This window comes from Erithacus rubecula, assembly GCF_903797595.1.
Source record: "Erithacus rubecula genome assembly, chromosome: 1".
Classification (NCBI taxonomy): Eukaryota; Metazoa; Chordata; class Aves; order Passeriformes; family Muscicapidae; genus Erithacus; species Erithacus rubecula.
This window is the reverse complement of record NC_136658.1, coordinates 9,659,282-9,684,659: the sequence shown is the minus strand read 5'-3', so window position 1 is coordinate 9,684,659 and position 25,378 is coordinate 9,659,282. Positions and strand designations below refer to the sequence as shown.

Below are 25,378 nucleotides of genomic sequence, written 5' to 3'. Positions count from 1 at the left end.
AATGAAAAAACTCAGGAGTGCCTCAGCTCAAGGGCTTTGTCTTTAAACATTGAATGTAGAGAATCTGTTACAAGGTCAGCTAGAAATTATAAGCAACAACAAATGGCCACCTATGAAGTCTCTACTGATGAAATATTTTTGTGAGAAGGACAAAGCAGTCTGCACCTTTGGAGGGAATAAAATCCCTGGAGCCCAAATAACTGTATCACAGTCATAATGTCTTGTCTCTGATCTCCTCCTAGTGCATGTTTGGCTTACTCTGAGGGAGAGAAAAGTCTTGGCAGAAAACAGAACAGAACCAACCTTTATAAAAGACAGAAAGGAGCTCTGTGGCTGCAATTGGAGCTGAGGCAGGAGTCACAGAAAAGCATAACATGGCATCAGGGGTTAAACTTAGGTGAAAGTGGAAAAATAATGGCAGTCTTTGTCCAAAAAATCCCCTCAGTCAAGGTGTCAAAATGAGATATTGCTTTTATTACACTGTACTGATGCTCAGGCATTGATTTTTCTTTTATCTGCTGGTCTGCTTCTCAATCAGTAGAATTTCTTCATCAGCTCTACTTTGCACCTCACAACTTCACATGGGGCTTGACTGGGAGTCATGACTGGGCTTCTAGCAGGCAGCATGCCCTTGGCTGTGGGAAAAAAACTATATTAAATACTATGGTGATCTTCACAGTATAATGCTTTCTTCTTTTCTAACCTGTTTTCAACCATGATTTGGAAAGTAATTTACTTTTTTTTTTCATTAAGTCAGCTTTTAAAACCCAGAGCATCCAACAATACTAGTTTGTTTGTTTTTTTTTTTAAACAGAACACAAAACTCCCATAGCAGTAAATCCAAACTAATGGCTGCTGAGACATTTCCTTCCCTCTTCACCATGTAAACAAAAAATTTCTGTCAGAAGCACACTTAGCTAGAGCCTAGAATCAGATATATAAAATATTGAATAAACAATGGATTTAAGGTGGTACATTCTCAGGAAGCTTGGTCAGAATAAAGACCTCCTCAGGCCACAGAGGGTAAGTGTCTGCCCTCAAAGCTAGAAATTTCTATCTCTTGTGGATCAGATCTTTAAAATCACAAGATGCAACATTGTTATGCATAGGAAAGTTATTCAAAGAATTCCTTGAGGATTTTAAAATTTATTAGCCACTGTGCTTTTTATCTTACAGAAGCCCAAAGAGCTAAACTCTGGAGAGATCCTTTAAAAGAGATGTAAGCATAATTCCAATTAATATTAGAAACTGCTAGACTACTCTCAAAAAAAGTTTTAGTAAATTATGCACTCCCTGAATATATGAAGATATGATTGCTGGTGGAACATTGACTATCATTCCCCTGGGATTTTTGCCTACCTGAGATACTTTTTTTGTTGTTGTTGTTGGGGTTTTTTTGTTCTAATCTTTCAGTATTATTCTCCATATGTGTTTGAGATCAAAATAGTTATCATCTGTATTTAATTTAGTACTCCTTTCTCTTTGTGATGGGCTGCTATTTCAGAGGGAACAATGCCACTATTAATCATCATAAAGAAAATGCATGAAAACAGTCCAAAACATGTGTCAGGCACTTCAAGGTGATGGATGCACAATAGATAGCCCCATTATTATCACTCAGTAACTTGAAAACTTTTGGTCCTCACATTTTCTCACTTTAAAACATCATTAACTTGTTCATAGGATCCAATACTTTGTGAAAAATGTATTACTCTCCTATTCACTTTTTCCTCATCTTTCATGCTGTATAGACAGAGCCAGTTACCTGAAATTTCTTAATGCATTGTAAATTTACTCCTCAGTGTATGAGATAGCAAAGAAAACGAAAACAAATGGTTTTATGGAACAAAAGTCAGTTCTATTGATTTTGATATGTTAATGCAAAAGCAGATTGTATGAGTGATTGTTATTAGGGAATTCATGTTTATGGGTCTCACAGTTTTATTTACTCCTTGGATTTGTTCTCTTCTGTGAATCAGAAAGACTTAAATATCCATGTCAACTGAAGGTAGCTGACATCATTCTTCTTTTAGGATTGTTACAAAAGTTATACAAACCTAGTGAGATTGAACAGTGCAGCCCACAGATATTCATTGTTCAGTCAGATCATTCACGTAATCTAATTTAACCATTTGGGAAGGAAACAGTTTCCACAACCATTTTCTGCTCTCTATACTGATACAACCAATTCCTGTATCAGACCCTATCATCTGAACAACTGGGTGAAAAATCTTAAAAGCTACAGTCATCCATTATTTAAACTTTCTATTACAAAGGAAGTTGTTTAGTTGGATTTTTGTTTTTACCCTTTTGAAGTCTTAATGAAAGTGCCTTGAAGGTTCATAGTGTTTCATAAAAGTGACACTGATAAGTTTCTATACTCAAAAGAATGGAAAAAACTATTTTTGTAAAGGCCCGGCTTAAAACATATTTGCCTTCATTCAGGAACAATTAATTCAGAGTTAAAGTATGTCTGTAGCTATTTTTTATTTCTCCTAGCAGTACATATACTACTTCCTTTATAACAATTATGTTATGTTATAAAGGTTGAATCTTAAAAATATTGTAACCCTTACATTTTTCACTTTAAATTTTAATCAGAGAGTATGAAAGAATCAACAGTAAAACTGTGATAGTTTCTGAAAGCAAACCTGATTATAAGTTAGTGACTAATGATTTAGTATATTAGTGAATAATCAATATTGCTATCAGATATTCCAAATATCTTTTATTAAATATCTTTTAAAGAGCTTGTAACTACACTACAAAAGTGTCTGGCGGGCGTGGTGAACTGAAGAAGACATCATCAATGACACAGACAGTGGATTGAGTGCACCCTCAGCAAGTTTGCAGATGACACAAAGCTGAGGGGTGCAGTGTCCTGAAGGACAGAGACATCCAGAGGGACCTGGACAAGCTCCAGAAGTGGCCCATGGGAATCTCATGGGGTTTAACAGACCAAGTCCAAGGTGCTGCACCTGTGTCAGGGCAGCCCCAGCAGCAATCCAGGCTGGGGATGAGCAGATCCAGAGCAGCCCTGGGGAAGGAGTTGGGGGTGCTGTGGGTGAGGGGCTGGACGTGCCCTGGCCGTGTGCTGGGAGCCCAGAGCCCCCCGTGTGCTGGGCTGAGCCAGAGCCCCGTGGGCAGCAGGGCAGGGAGGGGATTGTGCCCCTCTGCCCCTCTGCTGAGACCCCACCTGCAGGGCTGCATCCAGCTCTGGGCTCAGCACAGCAAGGACAGGGACCTGCTGGAGCCAGCCCAGAGGAGGCACCGAGGGGAGCAGAGGGATGGAGCAGCTCTGCTGGGAGGAAAGGCTGGGAGAGCTGGGATTGCTCAGCCTGGAACAGAGAAGGGGCTGGGGTGAGCTAATTGTGGCCTTTCAGCACCTGAAGGGAGTCAACAGGAAAGATGAAGACAGACTATGTACAAGAGTCTGGAGTGATAGAACAAGGGGGAACAACTTCAAACTGGTAGAGAGTAGGTTTAGATCAGATATTATGAAGAAATTCAAACTAAAACCCTTCTAAGGTTCTATGATTCCACGATTTGCAGCAGCCCCTGCTCTGATGTCACAAGAATCTGTGTTCCAGCTATGGATTTGCCATCTCAGCTGAGCCTTGGCTGTCTCCAAGCTGGGTCATCTGTTCAGCTCTGGGTGGGAGCTCATGGCTTTTCACCTTGTGTGCACAAAGGCAGCAGCAGCAGAGTGTCTGACAGATTGGACTGAGGAGCAGAAGTGCTTTGGCCCAGCACGGGCAGCACTGGAAACCTCTGGTGTGGTAAGGACCTTGATTTGCTGCTCTTGTATTGCATCTGAATTTAAGCAAGCAAAAAATCCCTGATATTGCAGGGAGATCCTCATCAGATAGTATCTGGTTCCACAGATGGCCCTCTGAGGGAGCTTGTATTCATAATATCTTTGGTAATGCACTAACAGAAATGAGGTTAAAAAATATGGTCTTTGTAACAGGCAAAGTAAGACATGAGAGATAGATTCAATTATTTTAAATACATCAGACCAGGTTCTGATTTCAGTCACATGGATATAAACAAGCCTGCTGGTACCATAGACTTTTGTGCATGAAAGGAAAGTCAGAGTCTTGTCTCAGGGATGTAAAAATGCATCCACTTTAGACTTTATAATCTGTATTAGAAAAATTTATTCTGTCTTTAGACTTCCATTAGACAACAATATTCAAAATATTTATAGGATAGTTTGTGGGTTTGGTGACCTTTTATCAGTATTTTGGGATTTATTTTCCCCCTACCCTTTTATTTTTCCCCTCCTTTGCATGACTGCAAAATTCCAAACATTTAATGTACCTGATAGAACTTCTGTATCATGTTGCTGCATCAGGAAGATCCTGTAATATGTGAGGCTGGCTGTATTAACAATGGCCAGAGAAGCCATTTATCATTTCCTACTCTCTCTACTAGACATTTCATAGGTGCTGTGTGGAGAGGAAAGCTGTTCTCTAAATATAATAAAGTGACTAAATTCTACTTCTACTTTTATGAGGCAAGTGGCATTCCCCATGGTTTGCAAGGAAGCTGGCATTATGTTGTTGGTTTTTTTTTTTTTTTTTGGTCATTTCCTGAAGATTTATGAAGTGTATTCTAGCATGGAATATTTTTCTTTTCTTTTTTTTTTTAATATAGGTGTGTAGAGAAAATAATAAATTAATTATACTGAAAAGGATACTTGAGTCTATATAGTTGATATATTCAGTGATTAAATCAAGACAAAAACATATAAAATAATCCAGGCAGTAACAGAAAGAAAACAAAATACATATAAGTTGTTGCCATCCACAAACCAAATTTTGCAAAGACAATGCATTTGAATAGATTGTGCCATTTAGATGGCAACAAATCTCTGGAAATGCAGCTGAAAGCCTCCTAGCTTTTCATGCCAACACTACATCAGCAGAAGCCTTATTTAAAACAAACTTCAGACTTTGTTAGAGTCCTTTGTATGACAGATTTATCCATGTTCCCTGATTTCCTGCCAAGTGACTGCACCTGGTTCACTCTAAATTAGTTAGAGTTAATTGTCAATAAATGTAAAGAAGGTCCTCTTGCCATTCTCTCTTGGCTGTGAAGCTGGTGAGTCTCATGGCCATTTATCAGGTAGAGTTATACACTCAGGTTTACATGAGAAAAAAAAAAAAAAAAAAGAGTACAATAGAGATTGGTTATAGCTGTTTAATTTTTTTTCCCATGTGCATTTTGGTGCAGGATATGTGTGAGCACAGCTGCATTAAGGTTGGGATGTTATTTGATTCAGCTGACTCCTGGATGGGCTATAAAGGGTGTGGGAGAGGAAATAGTACTTTTTTTCTGCTTGTGTAGGGAGAATTGTTGATTTAGAAGGAGTATGGGGAAGGAAGATCTGCAGGTGAGTTTTTATTTCCTTCAGTCTAATGTATTTTTTTCCTCTTTTAGCAGCTTTGAAGAGTAATGTGAAAATAGATAGTTCTCTGTGTAGTTAGAATAATTTTTTTTTTTGTTCCTTTGGAGGGTGTTATTTGTATATCTATTGGCTTTCCTTCAGTAGGCTTTGCAACAACAAAAACTTGGTTTTAAAATAATTTTTTGTATAACTTTAATTTCTGTTCAGTTCTTGACAAGATCACTAAAGGAAATGTGGAGAAAGAAGACTTTTTCCTGCCCTCTGTGTCTCTAGACCTGTTGCACCTGCTGTTCCTATTGATTTAGCATACATATGGCTTGATTTTGTCCTTGTTCATTTTATTCTTGTGTTTGAGGGGCTGAAGCAGCACTAGTGTAAACCCAAATGCTGTAAAGGTTAATTACAACTTGCTAGTTTAGCTTTTTTACTGTAATGTACTTGAGTGTTAGATGTTCTTTAATTAAAAAACATGTTTGTTTGAGATAAACCTGTTTGCTGGCACCTGTGTGAAAAGTGAGGCTCAGGAGTCAGAGGGGATTAATGGTTTTGAATCTGAGGCAGGTTTCTGCTTCTATAATGAAAGCCTCCTGTTGGATTTTCCTTGGGAAATGGAAGCTCTAGTTTGAACTTTCAGTTACATATATATTAATTGCTGTTCTTTGCTTCTTTTCCTTTACAAATTGTCTCATAGAAGACAAATATGACAGGAATAATATCTTTAAGGATTAGATTCCCTCCCTCTCTTTGGAGTTTTGTGCTGTTGTGAAGTACAGAGCTTTCACTCAGTCCATGCATCCCCTTCTGCCTCACTTTTTCTTTTAGGAATGGTTCCTGTGTTGTGAAGAAAATGGCTCTTGGACCCAAAAAAATAAAACCTTACAGTTTCTGCTTCTTTTGTTCTTAATTGTAATACTATGGGTACAGTGTCTAGGCTTTCTCCTAATGAGGAGTCTGTTTTCCTCTGTCTACTAGTTATGAACTTTCAAGTAAAAAAAGCTTTTTTTCAACTCTAAACATTTCCTAGTGAGGTTCTGATATAATCACAGAAGAGTTTGTTTTGGAAGAGGCCTTAAACATAATGTGGTTCCAATTCCCTGCCATGGGCAGGGACACCTTTTGTGGGAAGGTTGTAAGAACAGTGCAGGAGCCAATTTTCCTCAATGGATTGCAGCTGTACTGATTGCTGAGAAGTGGAGACAGCTTTGCCTGCCCAGTGAGGATGGGGGTTATAAATGAGTGGGGCAGATGGTTAAAACTAAATTATAAATGGAGTTGGAGCTTGAGACCCAGAGTGTGCTGGCTTTGCTGTGAGGAAGAAGGGACATGCAGTCATGTAAGGGACAGACAAAGTAAGAAGATGCTGTGTGAGGGACAGACAGGGCTAGGCAGCTGAGTGAGGGACAGCTTGGGGTTTAGCCAGTCATGCAGAAGGAAGAAAGAAACTTGCAGAGGAGAGGAGTCAGTGCTGTGTGGAGTTGCCTGAGAGAAGTTCATTAAGAGAAGGCATGAGAAACTTTTATTAAAGGACTGGTGATGATGCCAGTTGTGTCTGTCTCAACATAATTGCAACAACCTTCCACTATCCCAGGTTGCTCAGAGCTCCATCCAATCTTGAACACTCCCAGGGATGGGGCAGGCACAGCATCTCTGTGCAGCCTGTGCCAGGATCTCACAACACTCAAAGTGAAGAATTTCTTCCTAATCTATAATCTAACCCTACTGTTTTACAGTGTGAGATTCCCCCTTGCTCCATCCCTACATGCTCTTGGGGAAAGCCTTTAGGTGCTGGAAAGCATCTTAATGCTTTCCTAGTTGTAATATTTATGTTGCAGCTAGCACAGCTGTAGATACAAATGCCAGCTTTTTGTGGAACTCTAGCTCTCTGTAGACACAGTCAAAACAAAAATTATCCTAGACTTTTTAATTAATTGTAAAGTAGGTAAATAACTAATTGAATACCATCTGTTTGCTTGGGCTGAGCATCAAGAATGTGTCTGTTAGTTTTAGGAAAGAATATTCATGAAGCAGACATCTCTTTCTTAAGATAATAATTTTACAAAACAATTTCTTTGACCTTGCAGTGGTAATGTGCTTATATTTTTAGGATATTAATTTGTATTTATTGTTCTATGCTTTTGCTTTGGAATTCGCAATTTCAGTTGTTTGCTTCCCCTTTCCTGTGGGGGTTAAACAGTCCAAAAAAGAAAATGCCAAAACAATCAAAGCTTTTTAGCATTCCTTTCTTTCTTCCCTGCATATGTCTGAGAGGGGACAGAGATGAACTGTGTGTGATGGCTGGGGAGGGAACTATTTTGCTGAAATACCAGCAGCTCTAGGGGGCCTCAAACAAGCTTTTCACAAGAAAATCAAGGTGTTTGTAACAATGGCTCCCCTATGCCAAAGGGTTACCTGCCACCACCAGGTTTGAAGCAAAAGACAATTTTCATTCTGAGCTGCTGCAGGAAGTGCATGGGCAGATAGTTTATGATCTGGGCAGGGGATTAGAGCACTGATTAAATGCAGAAGTTAAACTTTAAGGGTCACAGCAAACAGGAAAAGTTATCCCTTTAACTAGTCAACCAAAACCCCTCTTGCAGGAGTTCCCATTGCCTGCCTTCTCTCCATGGGGAGGCAGGTGAGAAAGGGAGAAATTGGAGTATAATATTCTACATATCTGCTTAGGTAGGCTTCCTTAGGCTTTTATTCTGTAAATAGTACTGGAGTTTTAAGTTGCATAAAGCAGAGATATTTTTCACTGAAAATTAGAGATCAGAATTGAGAATTATAGATTATAATTTCAATTGAACCTTTCCTTATGAATGGGTGCTGCATCCATGAGCTCGGAAAATAACTTAAAAAAAAAAAAATTAAAGTTACTGCAATAGCAATATTAAAAGTATGCTTAATTGGCCATATGTAAACATACCCTTCTATTAGTTTAGTATTTTCCCTGTTCTTTGTGTTTTGTTCCAGCTGGTTTTTTTTGTTAAGTTCACAAGAAATTTATAGCACTTTATAATGGAGGGAAAAAAACCACAAGAAGTTTTCACAAGACCATCTTTTTAAGAACTACTTATTGCTGTAAGATTTCCCACATGTTGGATTAATTTTTCAAATATTAATATATCAATTTCTGTCATAGTTGCCAATGCTTTAGACTAGAAGTGGCATTCTATTTTTTCCAGCCAGTTCTGTGTAATTGGTACAGTTCTGACAAATCAGCATTTGATTAAAAAGATCTTCTGAAGGAGCAGATCTGAGTCAGAGTGCTATAAGAGGAGGTGTGGTGGGGAATAATAAATAGGTAAATGTTGCCAATGCTAGTGATGGTGCCCAGAGAAGCTGTGGCTGCACAACCCCTGGAATCATCCAAAGCCAGGCTGGATGGAGCTCTGAGCACTCAGGTTTGTGGAATGTGTCCCTGCCCATGGCAGGGGAATTAAAAAAAAAGTTGCTTCCAATCCAAATCATTCTATAATGTGAAAAATTTTGTGACTGGAAAATACAGTTGGTCCCTAAAAGCCCACAGTGGAAAGCAACTTCTAACTCATCTCAGTGTTGTAAAACCTGAGATTTAAAAAAATTCAATTTTTAAATTAATTGGATTTCGCCTCAGAACATAATAGACTCAGTGAAGTTCTGCTTGTTCAGAACTCTTAAACCTGGCTGTCTTTGGAGTTTTTTTGTTGAAGCTCAGGCCTTCTGTATGAAAGGAAAATTCAAGCATTTTCAAAGCAGCTTATTTTGATATTGTAGTAGCCTGTGAGCTGATAGTCTTGAGCAAACAGTCAGGGAGGTTCTGAATAAAAAAGCATTTTTATCAGTGAGTATTTATTAAAGTAGATTTGTAGATGTGTACTGAGGAATTTTATTGGAAATTTTTGCTTTCCTTCACCCAAAGGTATATTTCCCAAGAGTTATAACTGAAACATTCAATAATATTTCTTTGTATAGCATCCAATAATGCAATGGCTGGAAGACAAGGAAGTGGCAGAGTAGCTGGGAAGATGCTCTGGATATTGGCAATAATTCTGATGCTGTGGGGTCACCAGATCAGGGGACAAGGACAAGGTAGGTGAAGATAATTTACTTCAATTTGCTATTGGCATGGTATTGCATAGCACTGGTTAGAGAAAGAAGGCTCTGTGATCAAGGGCTGTGTTCTGTGAACAGCTGACAAGAAGTAGGGATATAGAAATCTCAAGGGCTTCAGTTGAAAAGTTGAGTTCTGTTTGGAAAATGATGTCTTGAATCCCTCAGGGATTATCCAGGTGTTTTCATGTGCTCAGTGATTGAAGTTGCCTTGAAGTAAATCTTCCCTTTGTATCTTGTGTTGGCTCTCTAGGTGTGGAGCAGTAGCTGTTTGAGATTATGGGCATGGATACTTTGTTTTGTTTGGCTGTGATATGTGCAATATTCAGAAAGGCTTTTGTGACCATGCTGTGAATAATTTCCCTGTTGTATTCCTGTCTTACTCACTGATGGTGGTGCATAATAACTGCTGTAGGGATGCAGGCAGGCAAAAGAAAAATCTTCTTGGGCTTTCAGTTTTGAAAAATGAAGCATTATTGCATGTTTCTGAGCTGAGGGCTGCTAACAAGAGAGGTAAAACCTGGCTATTGTACTTTCAAATATATATTTAGAATAAAATATATTTGTGTGTTGTGTCAAACTGAGAAAGGGGAAAATGTCATTTTGAGGCACTGAAATTGAAGGAAAGTGGATAGGCACTCCTCTTTGAGGAATTCCTTTATCAGGCCTCCAGTAAATACATGTTACATGTGGCTGATATTTCCACATGGAATGGATGGTGGTGTTCACTCTTGCTTGGTGCAGTTTAGAGATTAGAGGAATTGGATGTAAACTGTGCATTGCAGTTCTGCTGGAAACTTCTGTGGAACTTCTGTGTGCCTCCACAGATCCTAAAAACCAGCCTGGCAGTCTGTATAGAACTTAAGCAGAATAGTGTCATGACTGTTTTACAGGTAGTAACCAGCTTTTCTATGATATAAATTGTACAAAAGGGGGTGCTGCTTTTCTAAAGTGTCCAATTTTTACTGTATAGTCTTTGAATTAAAAGCTAGATATATTTGAAGGGCGACTATTTTGTGGTATTGTGCTAAAATATGATGAGTATGGTGAATTTTTCAATTTTATGAAATACTGGTGATAGCATTGGAAAGAAACACAGATACAGCATCTTGAAGGAGTTTGTTTTCAAAGTGGGTGATGTGAGGGCACTTGGGCTGTGAAATATTCTTTATGTGGCTCTAAACCCTCTGAGTTTCTGGCTGATGACAAGACAGTCTTGATCTGTGAGCTCACCTTTAGTCATGTAGTCCTGTGTGGTTATGTTTTCTAATAATTACCAAATTGTAACTACCTAATAACTACTAAATTGTAGGAAAATGAAACTAGTATGACAGAACATTGTAGAATGCAAAATGTCTTCCTAAAATTAGCAGTAACCCTTAGTGGAAAAGAATTAAGGACCATGATTATGCTATTTTGCTTTAATTTTAAATAAATTTGTTAAATTGTAATGCAGCTTTTGAATATTAAGACACCTAAGCAGGTCTAATATAAAACTGGCTGTGTTTCCATCTTTGTAGACTTTGTACTCTTCTGTGATAGTGCAGACTTTTCAGCATACAATTATAGCAACTGCTGTACATTACTTGAGCCTTCTATCTACTTGAGAAATGTGGACTTTTAATGGCAATGAGGTAGTAAATTTTAAACAAGGAACAAGTCTTTTTTGGACATTATTACATATACTATTTAGATTACTGGATATATCTAATTTTGCTGTGGGTTTATGTTAATGCTATTTTGCAAAAGTAAAGTCCTTTGGACATGTTTGCAAGAACCTGAGAAATGTAATTGCTGATTAATTTCAGTAAAATTAATATTAATTATAAAGTTTGGGTTTTTGGAGTCTAACAGGACAATAAAATGAAGAAATAATGATTTTGTGTCTGGGCATAGAACCAAAAGTATTTAAAAGCCATATGGCTGCATTTAAAGAAAACAGCTTCTGAGGCACATAACTTCAGTGTGAGTGGGTTGCTATGGAAGTTAGGAAGAAATCAACATTTGTTCAACTTCCATTTGCAATTGGAATAGTAAACTTAAATTGAAAACCCTTTGTTTTTACAGCTCTTTCTAACAGTCTCTTTTTACACATTAAATAAACTCAAGAATTCTGGTTTTTTTGAGGTCCATTGGGCTGCATCCTTCTTCTATTCATGTGTAGCTTAGGACTAGGGCTAGACTTCAGTCTACCAGTCCAAGTGTCCAATAGAGACTGGAGTAAGGGACATGTTTTAATTTATTTTGTACTTTAGCACAATTGACAACTGTATAGTTTTTAACATTTTACCTCCCTTCTATTTTTCTCACTTACCTAAATATTGTAGGTTTACTCCTCTGTCTTCAGAGGAATGAATATGTTTTGGCCTATATTTTGTACATATAAGTAAATTTAGAAAAATACTTCTCTAACATTGAGCCTTGAGTAATTTGAAAAGTATTTTGAAACAGACTTGTTTTTCTTGGTGAACTTAGAAATCATATATCTGGAAGTCTAAAGTTACTTGAACAATAAGCAGGCAATTACTGTTCAGTGATATCCACAAATACTGTTAGCATTGATATTTAAGACAGAAGATGAATAAGAAGTCCTGGAATCTAATGATGCTCAGTATTGTAAAAAAAGTTAATGTTGCTTAATATCTGGAATTCAGTGCTGAATAGATGAAGCAGGTGCTTTCTTTGAAGCGCTAGAGATGCTGGATAAAACACTGTCTGCTCTCTGAAGTACACAGCAGTTGTGCTGGTGTTCTTGGATTCATGCTTCCTGCCCAAGATGTCCTTTCAAATATTTTTCTTTTTTTTTTTCCAGAGCTGTCAGGGTACAGTGTTGACAGGTCACTTTATTTAATGATCAAGCATAAAGGCTGTGCAATGTGCTACAGCCAAGAGGCTTCAGATCTCAATGTGCTAGAAAGCAGAGGGTGTTGCTGGCTGGCCAAGCTCTGATCCCCTGCCTGCAGAAACCTTTCCCCCTCCCCAGCACAGTCTAATGGGGGGAAAGCACCTTAACTTTTGAATTTAAACAGTGTTGTGTGTATGTATGTTATACTTTAGATTTCTTTTTGCATTTTGTAATTTTAATCAATGGCAATTTTAATCAATTTTAAGCAGGCAGCATTATGGCTGACTTGGATTATACAGGGCTATATACCAAGGTACCTTCAGAAACAGAAAAAGGGAGTATTTGCTGGACTTCAGAGTCATAAGGTGGGTGCTTGTAGCTGAGGACAAGCATTCAAACTGCCTCAATTTCACCTTTTGTCTGTGCTGCTGATAAAGCCCAAATGTTCCTCAAAATGTGCTCCAAAAACAACGTCTTCACTCAGTCCTGAGATTACTGTGGCTTCTTAATAGTGGAAAGGCAGCTTGAGGATACCTGAGGTTTTTCCCCAAACCCATCCTTAGTGATGTGTTTTGGCTATGCAGACCAAGCTGTGGTGTTTATTTCCAGCCACTGCACTTTTCTGTGAGTCAGTATCTTTCTCCAGCTCAGCTCTCTCTCTGGCAAGGTATGGAAGAGTATTTTGTGTATGTTATATATAGAGTGTGTATTTGTGCACATATCCTGTTTTATGGTACTAAATGGCTGGCAGTGATTTTGGCTTTAAAAATGTAAAACCACAGATACAAAAATTGTGTGTAGAAACAAAGGGACTTGGAACTGGTTCCACGTTTCACACCTCAGCTAATCCTGAAGTGCTCCATGGGTGCTGTGGTGCCATGATTTGCATTCAGCACTGCCAAATCTGCCAAGTGCATGTGTGTGACCTGGCTTGTGACTCCCTGTGGGAAGAGCAGCCCCATGGTGACATGGAATGGGATCCAGGTGGCTCTGCTGCCCATACCAGCCTTGTGCACATCCAGCTCCCAGGTCACCCAGCCCATCCAGAGCCTGGGGCTTAGCCCAGCAGGGTAGGTGGGTTTTCATGCTCAGAGGAAGAAAGTTGAGATCTGTTTTGGGTGACTGATGTGAGTTCACTTGCAGGTTTTTGTTTTAATGGCAACTTTTGCTATCTGAATATCAGTCCTCTTGTATCAATCTTTTAAACTCACCTTTAAATAAATGAGTGTGCAAAGCTGCAGATGATGTAATAATGCCTTAAAAACCATTGAGCCTCTGACAGACCTGTGCTTGGATCCAAATCAGGATCAAACCCAGGTGACAAGCTTAAGCACTCTTTGCTTGTTCACTACCACCTGTTATGAATTCAGGTGATATAGTAAGAATAATTTGGGATAGGACAAGCAAAGCTCTTCAGGCATGTTGTGTTACATTGCAGTTATTCCTCCTGTCTTGCTGCTTCCTCACTGTGGGATTCTAGTGGATATTTGAGTTAAGTGATGAAGCTAATTAATGATGGGACTAGACCTATGTTTGTACCCTCACTTAAGATGTGTGAAGGCACTTAGAGACATTTGAGTGAGTTTTTGGAAGCAACAAACCCAAAACATTTGTTCTTTAAACCACAATGTACTGTGCTGGAAATGGGTGTGAATAATACACCTAAAACTCATGTTCTCACTTCTGCCTATGCAAATTGGATGCTCTAGGTGGAAAGGTGGGTTGTATATACACATGATCAAGAAAAAAAGGAAGCTGAACTGCAAAGAGAAGTCTTGTTTTTGGTTCAGCAGCCTGTATTGGAGGGCTTCAGCTGTAGTGACAGAAGCATCAGCCTTAATGCAAAGTGACTGCTTGTCTCATCATAATGTTCTCAAAATACATTTGAAAGCACAGTATCAGCATGTACCTTTACCCCATCAAAGTACTAGTAATTTTTATAGCAATTGAACATGATTTAGTTCTTCATTTTTCTCTCTTGTACATTATGCAGCTTTGCTAATGGATAGCAACACTGTATTTTGAAAGGAGGATTTGTTTTGTTTTAATGGAACAGTTAATAGTAGCCACTTTAAAATTGGCAAGTAGCTTTAAAAAAAAAAAAGGCTGTTAACCAATAATATACTGCATTTTTTAACAGGTCTTAATTTGTTGAGGCAACACCCTTTGCAGAAACTCTTGATGGAAAAGAAACTAGGAGAGTCTTGAAGGTGTTCTCACCTCAGGCACTGGCTAATTGAAAAGTGAAATCTGAAAAAAGGCTACTGCACCTTGTAGTGCAGCTGAATTTCTGCATGACCTGTAGAATTTAAATTGGATTACAAAGCATTCTTTGCTTTCAATCAATTATATTTCCATTTATCATAAATCCTTCCTGTAGGCAAAGATACTGCACAGTTAATGCAACCTACAAGTATTGCTTTTTTTTTAGAATTAATCTTCATGGACTTTCCCAAAATGTTTAAGTTATTAAGCATGCAGGCATTGCTCTTCCTGGCCAATAATAAGAAAATTCTTCATGTCTTGCTTATTTCAGAGACATCCAAGGTAACTCAAACAGTAAACAAATATAAGACATCATTATAGATTCCACTACAACGTAATTCTGAGTTTGCAATTTGCAATCACTTCAGTCCTCAATCCAGGAAGCTTTGGTATTGAATAATGAGAAATTTCTAATGAATGTGTGTAATTGAGAACCTCTGATGTCATACCCTGGAAACAAGCTTGGATGATGCAGATAATTGGTGGTGCTGCTGTGGCAACTTTTGTTCCAAGTGATTTAGGACTCACTTCCCATTGTATAGGAATTATTAATTTTCCTGGCACTAAACTGAAACTCAGTTTTTATTTTTCTTTCCAAAAAGCAAATTTACTTATTAGACGACAAGACATGAATTAAACCACCACTTGATACAATTTAAAGAGTTTCACTTTATATAATTTAAAGTCTTTCATTTTGGAAAATATGGTGTTCTTGATGTTTTAACAGAATGTATGAAGCTCCAAAAATGTTCTTGGCAGTCATTGTGGTAGTAAGCTTCATGAAAAATAATAAAAATTGGCAGTAAGGAGAATGATACAATGCATGTAATATAAAACACTTTACCCTGGAACACATACAAGTACTAAGTGTCCTAATGTATATTTATTGAGAGAGAGCTTGAAGCTTTATTTATGCTGCATTTTAAAGGAAAGTATTTCAGGATTCAGTTGTCTTTGTCCATTTTTTATACACTTATTTGTGTAACCATCAACTATCAGATCTTGGTGACTTGCAATTAACCTCTAAAAGGATTGCAGGAAGCTCGTAGTTCAAACAGGCTTTTTTTGATATCTTGGGCTGAAATATTTGCTTTTAGTTAATGTTTCTTTTACTGTTCAGTTTCTATTTGGAATTCATCTCTTTGAACAACAAAATTTAACAAGACCCAAAGAAACCCAACAGAAAAGGGATTTTAGCCTTTCTAAATACAGATCCCTCAATGAATAAGTGCTGTGAAAGCTTTATTAGAGAAAGGGTGCCAAGCCTGGGTTCCAGCATTAATAGATACTTTCCTATAAATTTAACCTTTTCTCATTTTTCAGTTCCTGCACTGACTGTGTGATGTTTGGGAACAGATACTAGTTTTCTTTTCCTGCTGCCACTTGCTGTTCTGTGTTTAGATCCTCACCTCTCCAGGAGAAACACACCCCAGCCAAGGTTTTGGAGTGGCACATCTTCACTGGGAGAAAGCCAGTAAAAGTCCTCTCAGGTTGACTTTATTTTTGGTAATCAGGACATCAACTCTCAGCTTCCAAAATATAAGAATTCTGTGGAAAACTGTCAAAATTTATCAGAACAAGCAATGGGCAGTATCTACTGAATCCTGTGAGAAGGGAGAGTTGGAAAGTGGCATCCTTGGCATGGAGGGTGAAGGAAAGATAAAATGTCATCAATAGCACTTCTAGATCTGCTTTGAAGAAACTTGAGAAGAGCTAAAGACTTTTTGACTTTGACTGCAGGTCTGTAGGAATACCAAGGCAGAGTGCCTTGCATGTGAATCAGTTAATTGTAATTTGTGCCTAGAACTAAGTGGGATATTTCAGTGCTCACTCTGGGGGTGAGTTATCTGGGGCGTCTTGAATCTTTCTGTACCTCAACACCAATTCTGGAATCCATCCTGGGAGAAATACTATTTTTTAAAAAGCAAATTGTTTGGTTATACTTATTGGGTGGCATTTTATTAAAGCGAAGAACTTCTCATTAACACTCGGTTCAGGGAAAGTGGTCTTCAAAGAATTATCTCCTGTATTAGATGAAAGTGCTCAATAATTTGCAATTTCAGAACAGTTTCTCATTCACAGTTTAAAAATTGCTAGCAAATGCACAATTAATTACATAACAATTTAATTTTGACAGCACATTTCTGGATCAGATAAAATAAGTCACAGCTTTGTCATCTTGCTAAATGATGTTTCAGTGCTTTGTGACTATGCTTCATAGTTGTAGGGTCATATCATTAAAAATACATGGGGAAGAATGTTGTTTCCATTATTCTAATATGTAGTAGAAAATGCAGATTATTTATCTGTTTAAACCTATCACTGTGAAAATTAATATTTTCAATTTTATCAATCTGTTATGAATAGGGGATATAATAACATGTGAGGGTTTTTTTTTTTTGTTGCTAATTTCAGGCAAATAATACAGAAATGCTTCAACCATAAAAGCAAAACCTTACTGAGAAGAAGTGAAGTTTTATTTTGCTGAAAAGAAATACTGTGCTGCATAGTTAGTCCAAAGCATGCCATGCTCTTTATGATCTTACTGAAATGTTTCTTTCAAAAACCCTGGCATTGATCATTACCAGATATTTCTCTATTGCAGAAAATAGCCTAGGGCAATTCTTTTTCATGTATATTGTAGGATTGCGGATATAGATATATGTGTATGTGCCAAGCACTTTCCTGCTGGCTTGATTTGCTGCAAGATTTTATTATTTATTAATTTGAAATGGATGAATAATCCCATTTACATGAGAGACCTGTTCGTGAAGTGCACTTTGAAAATTTGTCTTTAATGGTAAGACTCATAAATCACACGCTGTAAAACTTTTAGATGTTTTGCTTTAGACTAGCATAAAGTTCCTAAGAGAACTCTGAGAAACGTGGGGCTTCAGGATTTATAATGCTTATTCTCAGCATTGTCTGTTTGAATCTAAAGCTTTGAGTGCCTTGTATAAAGTAATTTCACATTTTTTTCCTTCAAATCTCAGTTGAAGCAGAAAAGATATTGAGCAGTGTACAGAAAGTGGTCACTGTTCTCACAATGGCTGAGGATGCAAAGGTCATCTGTGCCAAAATCCCTGCTCAAAGCAGGCTCAGCAAGCAGAGGCAGCCCAGGAACATGTGCAGACACCTCTGCAATACAAATATTTGGGAGCTGTAGAATTATTGCTCTCTAGGCTATCTTAAAAAATATGAAGGGGAGGGCATCTGCAATTCCAAATGTAATTTTCCATCTTAATTTATGCATGTGTGTGACAGGCAAACTGTGGTTGTTTCACTGGGCTGTCCATCAGCAGGAGAATGAGCTTAACAAATATGTTCATTCTTGTACAGATCAGGAGGCAGATGCTGTGTTTGAAGTGCCACTGTACACAGCATGGGCTCATACATGTCTTTTAAGAAAAATAAACACAAGCATGACAGGCTTTCTGTGAAACTGCTAACTTCATCTGGCAGGTCACTGTCATTATCTCTGACTTGAAATGCAGTGGAAGCTTTAGAACCTCCCACTCCTCCAAATCCTTGTCTTTAATGGACCCTGTGTGTGGAGTAAGGTATTTGTTGTGAGGAATCCTTTGTTTTAGCTTCCAATGTGCTTAGAGATTCTGAATTCATAGCACATACAGCCTGCCCTTGTTAAGCTAAACAGGCAAGTTAGATGTTCCAGCTCTGTTCACATATCTGAAAACATTAATATTTTGCCAAGTTGGCCCCTTATCTGATGGAATTTTAACTTGATCAAAAAAGCTCTACAACTACAAGTCAAAAAAATTAGATTGTATACAAAAGATGTCTTCTCTGTTTATTGCATGTGACTGTTACTGCTTTTAATTGTTTAAATATTAAATCTCCCTTCAATAGTTATGAATACTTGTGTGCAGTAGATACACCTACTTCTTCTATGGTAAATTACTTTATCATTTTGTCTCGTTGATTTTTTTTGTGCTATCTTTTTACATGAGAAATTCTGCTTTATTTCACTCAAACCTTTATAAATAGCCAATTTAATGACTGTTTTCAAGCTCAAAATGAGTGGCATGCAGGGTGTGATGAAGGCCATGTGTGAGCACCTGCAAGATTTAACTTTGTAAGCCCTCAAATAAGATGGATAATACACTTTATTAATAGAGCCTAAATATGTAAAATATGCTTAAAATTTTACAATTCTGATAAGAATGTAATTCAATAGTAAAGCATTTGACCACTTTTGGACCCTCTGTTGTGTACAGTCTTTTTTCACATCAGCTCTTAGGGAAAGCAGTGATTTATTGTGTCTAACCAAGCTGGCTCCTAAATCTTAGCATTTTTGAATCCTCTGATAAAGTCCTTTGTGCTTAACAAGGCCAGCCACTGAAAAGGCCTCTGACTTCCTGATAACAGATGGTGTATATTCAAATAATTTTTCTTCTTAAACAGAAGAAATTCTGAATATTCCTCAGTGTTTCTAGATCTGATACACTGAACCCTTTTAGAATTAGCATAAGATTATTAGCTTGTAGCACACCTCTTCAAGAGTCTATTTCAGTGTTTGGAACTTGCAGTGCTAAGGCTGCATACAGATAATCTAAATACATTAATACAGTGAAAATGTTGCTAAGCAGTTGTTAGAAGAGGTGGTTCTTGCTGAGGTGCTGCTGGGAAGTAATGCATTCTAATTAAATTCCGCAGAAAAATCCAGAAAGCATTTCAGTGAGAAGGCTCTACAAGCTTGCTGAAGGCAGCAGTTTCCTCTCGCTGTAAAAGCATGAAAACAAATGGTTCTAATTCTTCTTGTTTTCACAGTAATAACTGTCATAGGTTAAAACAGATATTTCCATTAGGGCACTTGTATTAGGTTAGCTTCGCTTGTTGAGAGGTAATAATGACTTTCCTCCAAGGATGGGGAAGCAAAAAAAGAAAATCATATTAATATCAAAGGAAGCTGCAAGTACTTTCTAAGTAAATCAAAACCATAAGTTAGTCAGATTTGTAGCAGAAATACATGTAAAGGATGGTGATGGGTATTTTAAAACTTTTTCTCACCATCTAAGAAGTTCCCTTATGGAAGTACACAAGTTTTACATCCATGTGAGTGGAGGCAGCCAGTATGTTGTGCTAAAACCACATTATTATGCCTTATTTTTCCATGCTGTACAAGGAGCTGCTTGGGGGCTTTCCATTCATTAAAGAGCAAAAGGAGTTCTCTGAGTATCATAATATGGTTTGTCTTAAAAGTAATGGTTGGATTATAAACTGAAATAAGTAGTGGCATAAATTCCTATGAGAACTATTGATGCCCTGTCCCTGGAAGGGTTCAGGGCCAAGCTGGGTGAGCTCTGAGCAACCTGGTCTAGTAAAATGTGTTCCTGTCCATGGCAGGGGGGTGGAGCTGGATGATCTTTAAGGCCCCTTTAACCCAGAACATTCTATGACTCTATTTTGAGGCTGGCTGCAGGCCCCTTCCTCAGGGGAACTTTTGCTTGTATCATACTGAGAAATCCCACATATAATAACACACTGTTCATTCTATTGTATTGCACACATGTATAAATGGTATTGATAGTTTCAGGAAGAGAAATATTTAATTATTTAAATAATATAAATTTTCTGTGTCTGTCTTGCTTCATTTATGCGTGGGATGCAGTGGACAGGATTTGCATATTATTTCAATAGAAGGATAAGAAAGTATGCTTGTTGCTTAAGGAAGCTAGGGTCCTAAAAATGGTCTTATCTGTATTTCTGGGAAGGGCAAATGCTGTGCCCCATCTCTCAAATGCATAGTATTACTAGAGCCTGGAGCAATGCCATTGTCTAAGTTGCTGTTTGAGCAACTTTGCCAAGTTGTGAACAAGGCACAGCATTGGTTTCTTGCCAGGCCCTAAAACCAAATCAGTCTGAAAGTAGTGGCTCCTGGCCTTGGGTGTTGAGAGCACTCTCCTGGAGCAGAAGCATCTTGCTGGTTGCCTTCTGTGGTACCTGACACGGGGATGTCACTGTTGCTTCCTGTAGCTGGCATCTCCAGGGCTTCCCTCCTCTCTTCCCTGTGTGCATTTTGTGCCTATTTTGGTGGAACACAGGGTGCAAAACTACTGATTTTTTTTTTTTTTTTTTTTTTTCCAAATGCAGCAATCTGAAACTGCTCTCCCTGAGGATACCAAGGCTGTGTGGCAGTGGCTCAGCTGCCAGCATGCCCAGCTTCCCACCAGGAATCTCCCTGGGCATGGGCTTTCCCTTGGGGAGCAGAGTAGGGCAGGGGGACGCTTGGTATTCCATGGCACTGCTGCTCCCCCACCACCCTGGAGCTCCCCAGGCTCGCTTGCTCATGTGCCCATCTCAAAAATGTGTCTTGATGTTTAATTCACGACCCAAAGTCTGTGATTAGGGCAAAGCAGCTGCCTCAGGTTTGGAGCTGGAGGATTTGCTGTATCAATTTATATCCTTAAGTTAGGCAGGGACTCACCATCAAGGGTTTTGGCAGGGGACCAGCTAAGCATTACTGTCGCATTTGATTCTTTATTAGGCACTGTAAATGGGTATTGGAGTTCAGAGAAAATAAGATCTAGCATAAATACTGGCTTAATTTGTGTGTGTTGACCAGGTTTACACCAGGCTTGGGTTTGTTTACTTTCAATTAGAGATGGTATGAAAAAAGATTTATGTGATAATCCATACCAAAGGGCCAGTTACTAATGAAGACATTGGTAATTCTATGAGTAATTAAATTTAATCTGAGCTAATTACTGAGGTATTCTGATTCAGAAGCCTCTAGCCACAAATATTAAGACTCCATTTATTTAACTCAGCTTTTACTTAGCTTGTTGCACTAGCTGATAATACACAGTCATTTCTAAAGCATTTCCGTTGGGTGTCCCATGTTTCTTGCTGTGGATGTGTTCCATAAATATTTTTTGAAGTGCAGTAGAAAATGGTCTTCTACACATCCAAATCCACAATAAAGCAATCAAGTGAAGTTTCTTATTTTTGAGTAGAACAAAAACAATTGTTGAGGAGGATTGAATCCATATATCACATATCATGCATTATTTTCCCAGTTATTCTCTTTTCACATATTAAATCCTGATGTATCATGCTATGTAAAGCTTGTTTTAGTAGCTAGAATGTGCTCTTATGCAACTGGAGCTGATAGCAGAAAGTAATGGAAAAGGACTCTTATGAGCAATTCAGAACCTGGTTGCAGAGAACATAATGAAAAATCTTAAATATGTAAGGAGCATTGTACTTACATTTGTTGTACTTGCATTTGACCATAGCTTGAAGATTTTATTGTATTGCTTGATGAAACAATTAAGACAGCTTTTTTTGTTTAGTTTTGTTTTGGGGTTTTTTTTTTTTTTTTTTTTTTTTTTTTGGTGGTGGTGGGGGGGGTTTAATGTATCCTTTTTGCAAAGAAAGGCTTTACCAGTCTTGGAAGAAAAATACAGAACTTAGTTTGTGTGCCTACTTTTCCAGATAAAGAGCTTTACAAAACTTTTTTCACAATAAACACTAAGCAGAGTGTTATACTGTAAATTTTAAGCAAGGCCTATTTTTTTCTTTAAATGAATAATAGTATTTTGAGGTAGTAGATTGCTGGGAAATGTTTTCCTGGAGAAGTGTTACATAAGTATTTTTTCAGTAACTAGGAAGATCCTTGAGAAAGACTGAAATAATGTCTGTCATTACTGATTCTTAATTTTCATCAGCAGTGCAAGTGGAGGCCCAAAAAGCTCTTCTAGAAACTATTGCACCTGATATAAATCCCCAAGGATTTCTAGGGCATTAATCTTCCCCAGTGGCCTGTGATCCCTCTTGGTTTGCTCTTTTGGTGACTGTGCATGAGGCATCCTCTGGCCCTGGCTGTAATGTGGGGAATCTCTTTCCCCATCAAGAATCTGTATTCAACTCTAATGCCAAACTAAAGGATATTGTTTGTGTGAAATATTGTCTTTTGTTTAGAATCAGAGGTGTGGGAAGTTTGTGTGTGAGAGGTGCTTTGATGGAAATGTAGGCTTGGATTTGAGTTGTGAAAATTGCCAATGAGACTAATTTTGCAACTTAGAAAAAAATGCTACTCAACATGTTTGCTATGCTATTTTCCATAACTAATTCAAAAATTGGAATTTTAATTTTCAGACTTCTCTGTCATGTGATTTTCCCATTTATTCACCTTTCATGCCCTTTAAAAATCCAATCAGGTTAAGAGCATTTTAATGCACTTCTAATATGTGCATTACCTGGAATTTTAGATTAAGGTGGAAAATGGGTCTTTATGACTATAGTGAGTGATGTTCAAGAGTTACTTTAGGAATGGTAAAACTTGTTCCATTTAGTGTGGGTTGTGAGTGAAATACTTTGCAGTTTAAAAACACATCCTCTGAAAATCATCCTCAGTGCCTTGAAGTTTGTGCTCCATGTGGTTTGAGCTCTGCTCTGGAGACGGTGAAGCCAAACCAAATGATGTTACTAATAGTAAACAGGATGATCACAGCTCTGAATGGATGCCTGGTCCACAATAGTCACAGTGAATGTGGCTCTGGGACCCCTGCACTGCTCAGTTGTTGGTTTTATAGGTGGCAGGTGCTCAGACTGAAGTGATGGGTAAATGTTTAGAAGCCTTGAGAGAAATAGCTACATAAACCCAGCTGTGAAGACTAATTGCAAAATGGCTTATGCTGGTTTGAATTAGTTCTCCTGTTTCAGGCAAACACTTTTCTCCTGACACTTGACAATTGAGGGAGGAATTCAAGAGTGATCTGTAGAGCTGAGTGCTCAGTGTTATGATGCATTGGCTCCTCCTATTGTTGGAGGAAGGTGGAGTCTTTGCTTCCTTTACAGAAAGAGGCAAAATGGGAAATATCAGCATTCACTGGACAGCAAGTGATCCAGACAATTTGGAAAATGAAAACTGATTGTAAGCAAGGAAAGGTGATGCATTATTTGGTGTCTTCATTTATTGAATTAAATATGGACTTCAGTAAGTGAATGTGGAGATGCAATAATGCAGGGAGGGAGGCTCTATTAACTGTGGCAAATGCCATGATATACCCTGTATACTGGATGAGTGTACTTGTCTGGAAGTTAGCTCTTCTCTTTGTGTTCCAGTGTTTCTGGTGGAAAAAGCAACACCAAGCACATCTTTGTTTTACCTTAGTTTTTAATCATAATTATGTATTCAGGTGCTTGGAAAGTAGAAAAATGTCATGAAAATGGTCTCAAAAATATATATTCATGCCATGGTCTTTTTCTGTAAGTTTATTTTAATTTGAACTTGATAATATTTTTTTGAATTTATAGTAATGAAACTGAAGTGACTGATTTGGTCATCTTTATTTTTAAGACCTGCCTTTATAAAATGGAGGAATAATGGATGACTACTTTAATTGAAAGTTCCTGATGATTCTTTGTTCATTATGGAAACATCTCATGAAATTAAGTTGTCTTTTTGTTGATTTCACTTAATACTCACTCAGAGTCACTGTAAAATTATTACAGTATGAAAATGGGGTTACTTTTCTGGCTTTGATTTGAAAGAATTTTGATAGATTGTCACAGTGACTTGTCTTGCATTTAATGCATATGATTTAGCATATTAAGACTTAGGATTTATCAGCATAAAATGAATTCAAATTGCAGGCTTAAAGATGAAATGCAGCAAGCAGCTTTGTGGTTGACCCATCCCAATGGCACTAGGGCACTGCCCTGTGGTAGGCTCAGTATTCCTGAGGTGTTGGATCTTTTTATCAGAGAAATTTTAATATATATACGTGTGTGTGGGTTTTTTTATTTATTTTTTTAATTCAAGTCCACTTACTGGATTGATTTTTCATACAGGAAAATATTATGTGAAGAATACATATCTAAACTTTGAAGTCTTGTGAGACACTAGGAATAGAAGGAATATCAGAGTGTATCCATCTTTGTGAAGCACCATATATTCTATATGTGAAGATATACTTTGGTTTAAGGTAGAGATAAATCTGTCATCCATTAACTATAGGGAAAAGAATGTTTTTCAGTGCTTCTAAGTTGTCTCCTACATGATGTTTGTAATATCTTCCCAGCAGCTAGTGATTTTCAGACTTTTTTTCCTTTCCACTTTTAATGTAGAGTGCTTTGAAGAAGTCTCAGCTTTTATTCAAGGCAGTTGCACTTAAGCTTGATCCAGCTCTGTAGTGTCAGGTTACATTTGGGTAATACTCTTGTGACACCACTTAGTTTCCTAAAATGTTTGCAGCATTCCATGAAAACTAGACAGCAAGGAAAAAGTCTTTTCCCACTTTGTTACTGAGTGCTTTGCTCAGATTTCACTACTGGATTGGAAAGGTTGACACTAGCACTAGAACAGACTCAATCACAGAAAGTACTTCTTACCAGAATCATTGCTAAAACTGAAACCAAACATATCAAAATTGTACTTCTGAATGATAAAAATGATATATTTAGTGTTATCCCTAGGTCAGTGGCTTTACAGTGGATAATGCAAATATATAAATAACTGCATTGGACAGGAATAAGGTAATACACCTTTAAATAGCTGCAATGGTTTACATACACCTGGATGACAACTGGTGAACTACTAGAAATATCTGAACAGAACTTACCAGCATTGGCAAAATATTCCAGAGACTTCCATATTAGCATCCAAATTTTATTTTGAAAACTGAAGTACTTGTATTTTGGCTCTTTGAAATGCACAAAGAAGGAAAAAAATAATTGAAAGAAAAGCCTTTTGCTTGAATTAGTATTCATAAAATGTAGCCGATAGCTAGTAAGTATGA

General features: G+C 37.7%; 1 long non-coding RNA gene across 1 annotated transcript in view; it reads left to right on the top strand.

The window, feature by feature from the left end:
- Nucleotides 1–3,649: 3,649 nt before the first annotated feature.
- Nucleotides 3,650–25,378, top strand: part of LOC306810367 — a 95,025-nt gene continuing 73,296 nt past the window's right edge. The window contains exons 1-2 of the long non-coding RNA XR_013776445.1: nt 3,650–3,779; nt 9,368–9,484. This is a non-coding gene — a long non-coding RNA (uncharacterized lncRNA). The remainder of the gene's footprint in view (nt 3,780–9,367; nt 9,485–25,378) is intronic.